Raw genomic sequence first — 6,260 nt, 5'->3', positions numbered from 1 at the left:
GCCCATGCACAATGAGTAGCAGTCTGAACTCTTTGTTTCTATTCTTTTGTTTTCCAGAGTACCTAAAATGGACTTCTTGTCCTCCTTACTATTTGTTGCTAGTCTACACTTCTTTTGAGCTTTCTTGATTCAGGACTATACTTCTATTTTGCATCAATCCTCAGTTATTTTCACTTGCTTCATAGTCTACACCTTAAAATAAAAATCAAAGTTAGGGGACAAATTCCCTGTGCAGATATTTATGTTGATCTTTTAGGATTTACCTTATTTCTCCTTATTCATTAGATCTGTGTGTCCTTAGAGTTTCATTCTTGAGAGTTTATTATCCTTTGGATGGATGGGGAATTTTTTTTTTTATAATTTGAATATTGGTAGCCCGCATCTTCCATTTCTCTATCTCACTCCCAACCTCTTCCTAAAGTTATTTTCTGAGGTTTACATTTGCCTTCCTGGACATGTGGATAGTGACTGAAGCTTAGTATATCTATAAAAAATTAATTATCTTTATCCTAATACCTGCCCCTCCATTAATTTCTCTATTTTTGATGACAGTATTACTCTTTCCATTTCTAAGGATTGTAATCATACAGGCATCTTTATCTCTTCATTCATTTTTGCTCCACACTTGTAGGGCACTCTAAAAGTCTTAGGGCAGCTAATAGCTATGTACCAGGCACAATGTTAACTGATTTGCAAATATTATTTCATTTTATCCCCACAACAGTCTTGGGAAGTAGGTATTCTTATTATCCCCATTTTTAGAGATAAGGAAACTAAGGGAGACGTAGGTTAAGTCAGTTGGCCAGAGTCACACACTTGTTCAGCATCTGAGGCCTATTTTGAACTCAGGTCTTCCTTGACTCCAGGCCAGCACCGTCCACAGCACCACTGAGTTGCCTCTCAAGTGTCTTCCTCCAGGAAACCTTTCCAGGTTCTCCTTCTACCCAAAACACTAGTGCCTTCTTCTCTAAAGCTACCTTCAATTTAACCGAACTTTATTTAAGTTGTAAGTTCAGATTTATGTTCACATTATCTCTCTCATTGGAACATAATCTCCCTGAGGGTTGGGTTTTCCTTATATTCTCAGTACTTTCTCAATTCCTGACAAATTATAAGTGCTCATACATGCTTCTTGCTTAATTAAATTGAATTTATATCATTTGCTGACATGGAATTAACTTTTTCCTGAAACATTGTTTCACCTAAAATAAGTTTCTTTGTTTTTGTTATTGTTTTTGCAAGAACCGATAGCATCATTAGTTGAGGTTTGCCTTTCTTATTTCCTAATACAGTATTCAATTAGATTCAACGCTATGTATATCTTTAAGGAATGGTTGAAGTTCGGAATCCACATAACAGTAATAGTAAAAATTTGAATGAGTTTAAACATATTTTAAATGACATTTGAGGAATTAAACAGATTTTAAACATTTTGACAACTAAAATGTGGTTTAAGGTGGGGAAGGTGGGAGGGGAAACAAGATGGTTGATTAGAGGCAACCCAACTGAACTCTCTCAAAATTTCCCTCCAAATAACTTTAAAATAGAGCCTCAAAAATTAGGAGGTCAGCAGAAGAATTGTGTGACAGTGGGGTGGAAGCTTGTTCAGAGATCCTTCCCCACCCCCCACGCACACATGGCTGTCTGCCACAGCAACAGCAGCAGCTTCAGGAGCTCTTAGCCTACGGATGGTAATGGGGTCAGACAACTGATACAAAAGAGGTTGCAGGGGACTATTGCTAGAACTGAGTCCCAATGGCACTGGTTGGAGAAACTCTGTTGTCCTTGCAGGGTTCTGGGTCACAGCTCCAAAGAAAAGAGGAACACTAGAGCTTGTGGCTACAGGAGACCACGATCCCTTAACTGGGTAAAGACCTAAGTGCAGACCAGGGGAGCAGGAACCATACCTCTCCCAGGATCACACCACCTTGGAAGCACCAAAAATTTGAAGACCCAAGAACTACCTCTAAAAATAGCAGCAAAAATAGATAGAAGATAGACAGATAGAAAAATAGATATAAAGATAATGCCTGAAGATTGGGGCAGTGCCTCCCCACCCTCAAGTGAACAGAACCCAATCTTTATGTAAAGTTCAAAGTTAAGAAATAGGCTGGAAAAAATGAATGAACAAAAACAAGAATTTGACCATAAAAAGGTACTACAGTGGCAGGAAAGACTAAGACATGAAATAGATACAGAGCCACAAAGAAAAATGGTAATTCGAGCCAAGATCAACTGGACTTTCTGAAAGAGTTAAAGAAACAGATAAGTGATAGAGGAAAAATTGGGAAAAGAGATGAGAGTAATATAAGAAAATCATAAAAAGACAAGAGCTTCATAAAAGAGGCACAAAAAATACTGAAGTAAACAACAGAATTAAAAAACAGAATTGGCATAATGCTAAAAGAGGCATAAAATTCACAGAAGAAAAGAACTCTTCAAAAAACAGAATTGCCCAAATGGAAAAATAGATAAAAAACCTCAATGAAGAAAATAATTCCTTAAAACTTAGAATAGGGAAAGCAGAGGCTCTTGACTCCATGAGATTTTTTTTTTATTTGTCAAATCTTTATTGAGTAAGTGGGAAAGATTGGCAGGGTCCAGTTTAGTCCTTCTTGGCAGCAGCCTTCCTCATGGCAGCTAGGACGTTGCTGAGCTCCTCTCTCTTCCTCTTGGCCTGGATGTGAGTTCCCACCCTTTTTTTTGATGAACTTAAGGGCTCTCTTATCCTTAGAGACCTTTAACAATTCCATGGCGCGCCTCTCATAAGGGGCAAATCCACACACTTCCCGGATCATCTCTCTCACAAACTTGGTGTTTGGTCAAGCGCCCACGGCGGCGGCAGTGTTGCGGCTTCGAAACGTTTTTGGTAACTTTGTGGCCCTTGTTGAGGCCCACGGCCATGGGGTATTGGATGGCCATGGCTGTGGGCGCGTAGCCCCAACGGCAGCCAAAGCAGAAGGAAGGAGAGAGCGTAGACTCCATGAGATTTTAAGAAACAATGAAAAGTAAAAAAAATGAAAAAAAGAAGAAAATGTGAACTATCTCATCTGAAAAACAAATGACCTGAAAAATTCATCTAAGAGAGAAAATTTAAGAATTATTTGACTGCCTAAAAGCCAGAATCAAAGAAAGTGCTTAGATATCATATTTCATGAAATGACCGAAGAAAACTTTCTGGATATGTTGGATCCAGAGAGTAAAATAGAAATTGAAAGAATCCACCAATCACCTCCTGAAAGACATCCTGAAATGAATTCCTCCATGAATAAGTATAAACAGCTTCCAGAGCTCTTGATCAAAGAGAAAATACTTCAAGCAGCCAAAAAGAAAGAATTTGGATGTTGTGGAGTCACAGTCAAAACCACAAAAGATTTAGCAGCACCCATATTAAAGGAATGGAGGGCTTGGAATGTGATATTCCAGAGGGCAAAGTATTCCAATGAAGAATCACCTACCCAGAAAAACTGAGTAAAAGTCATCAGGGAAAACAAATTGACATTTAATGAAATAGAGGACTTTCAAACATTTCTAACAAAAACACCAGAGCTGAATAGAAAATTTGACATTCAAACATAAGACTCTAAAGATGTGTAAAATGGTAAACATGAAAGAGTACTCATAAGGGTTTTAATAAAGTTAAATAAACTGTTTACATTTCCTGTATGAGAACATGATATATGTAACTCCTAAAGGTTTATTATTTCTAGAGGAGTTTACATACATAGAAGGCATAAATGTGAGTAGGTTAGGTTGAAATGAACTCCAAAAAAGAAAGGGTGAGATAGAGGGATGCATTGGGAGAAGAGGGAAGGGAGAGGTAGAATGGGGGAAAAAAATCTTTCCTCATATGAAAGAGATATGCAAGGAAGAGCTTTTACAGGGGAAGGAAAAATGGGGTGCTGCTAGCCAATGCTTGACCCTCATTCTCATTGGAATTGGATCAAAGAGGAAAGAATGCATGTATACACTCAAAATTGTGTATAGAAATGTAAGTTACCCAATAGAGAAATAGAAGGGGAAGGTATAAAAAAGGGGGAATGGATGAAAAAAGGGGGAGTGGATGATAAAAGGAGGAACAGATTAAGGAAGGTAGTAAATAGAAGCAAAATAGAATTTTGGGGAGGGACAGGATAAAAAGAGAGAAAAGAAGAAACAGAAGAAAATGCAATGAAGGAAAAAAAAATTAATCATAACTGTGAAAGCGAATGGCATGAGCTTACCTATAAAATGGAAGTAGATAGCAGAATGGATTAGAAACCAGAATCTGACAATGTGTTGTTTACAAGAGACACACTTGAAACAGAAAGACATACACACAGTTAAAATAAAAGATTGAAACAGAATTTAATATTCTTCAGCTAAACTAAAAAACAAAGCAAGGGTAGCAATCATCATCTCCAAGAAAGCAAAAGCAAAAAACAAAAAACTAAATAAAAGAGATAATAAGGGAAAATACATTTTTCTAAAGGATACTTTAGAAAGTAAGATAATATAAAACATATTTGCAGCAAGTTTCTCTGATAAAGGCTTTGTTTCTCAAATATATAGGCAACTGAGCCAAATTTATTAAAAAAAACCTAAGAGCCATTTCTCAGTTGACAAATGGCCACAGGATATGATAACCACACAGTTTTCAGAAGAAGAAATAAAAGTTGTCTCTAGTCATATGGGAAGAATGCTTTAAATCACTATTGATTAGAGAAAGGTAAATTAAAACAATTCTGAGGTATCACCCCATACCTACCAGTAATGACAGATGTTAGAGGGAATGAAGAAGAAATAGGTACACTAATGAATTGTTGGTGGAATAGTGAACTGGTCCAACCATTCTGGAAAACAATTTGTAAGTAGGCGCAAAGGATGACAAAGCTGTGCCTACTCTTTGACCCAACAATGCCAGTACTACGTCTCTTTCTCAAAGAGATCGAATGAAAAGGACAAGGACATATGCATACGTGTGTGTGTGTGTATGTGTGTGTGTGTGTGTGTGTGTATATACATATTTATGTGTGTGTGTGTGTGTATATACACACACATACATATGTATGTATGCATACACACAAATACTTATAGCAGGTCTTTTTTGTGTTGACAAAGGATTGAAAATCAAGGGGATGCTTACCAGATGGGGGATGACTGGAAAAGTGGTGGCATACGATTGTGATGGAGTACTATTGTGTAATAAGAAGTAAGGAGCAGGATGGTTTCAGATAAGCCTCCAAGACCTATATGAACTGAAGCAAAGTGAAGAGAGAAAAATTGGGAAATCACTGTGCATAATAACGGAGATGTTATAATGATGCTCAAACTGTGAAAGACTTGGTTACTCTGATCAATACAGTGGTCCAAGACAGTTCCAAAGGACTCGTGATGAAAAATTATGTCTCCAAAGAGAGAAATGATGAAATCTGAGTATAAATTAAAGTATACATTTCTTACTTTCTTTATTTTTCCTGCTTTTAAAAAAGTATGACTAATATTTAAATATGTTTTGCATGATTTCACATGTATAATTTATATCATATCATTTGTCTTATCAGTGAGTGAGGGATGAGGTGGGAGGGAGGAAGATAATTTGGAACTCAAAACTTAAAAGGAAAAGAATGTTAAAAAATAAACACATTTTAAAAGTACTGTACGATCTGGAAAGGAAATAAAGAAAAACTCATTCTGTTTTCATGCCTAAGTATTTATAGATATAATTGTTCACAATTTCAATATAGACTTACCGCAATTAATGGAAGTTTTATTATGTTTATTTGAATTTGTATGTTATTTTTGAACCACTACATTGTAAAGTCTTTGTATACAAGTATCATGATATTCCTTTTCATAAACAGCTGTGTGCAACAGTAGATAGAACTCAGGAAGACCTGAGTTCAAATCCGTTTTCAAAAATTGACTACTCAGTGTGACCTTCGGCAAGTTGCTTGATCTTTCTCAGCCTAAGTTTCTCATTTGTAAAATGAGAATAAATAACAATTACCTCACAGAGTTTTTCAGGATCAATTGAGACATCATCTTAGCATTTTATAAACTTTGAAGTGCTATATAAAGTTCTGTTGTTATCATTACTAGTACTAATAGTAGTAGTAGTTATTGTCGTCATCATCATGGTTACAGTCATAGACTGCATAGACCCCCTATATCTCTTATATTCTCACTGTGTCCTGTAGATAATGGGTCCTCAATAATTGAATGGATTAATGATATGGATCATTCAATGAACTTAAAAGCTTTCCCTATATTCATCGTAA

General features: G+C 36.3%; 1 pseudogene; it reads right to left on the bottom strand.

Moving 5' to 3' along the window:
• Positions 1 to 2,582: 2,582 nt before the first annotated feature.
• LOC118849169 lies at positions 2,583 to 2,922 on the bottom strand (annotated as a pseudogene).
• Between the last annotated feature and the right edge of the window lie 3,338 nt (positions 2,923 to 6,260).

The sequence above is a fragment of the Trichosurus vulpecula genome, chromosome 4 (genome assembly GCF_011100635.1).
Source record: "Trichosurus vulpecula isolate mTriVul1 chromosome 4, mTriVul1.pri, whole genome shotgun sequence".
NCBI classification, from domain to species: Eukaryota; Metazoa; Chordata; class Mammalia; order Diprotodontia; family Phalangeridae; genus Trichosurus; species Trichosurus vulpecula.
Note: the sequence above shows the minus strand (reverse complement) of the source record. Positions and strands in the feature narration are given on the sequence as shown.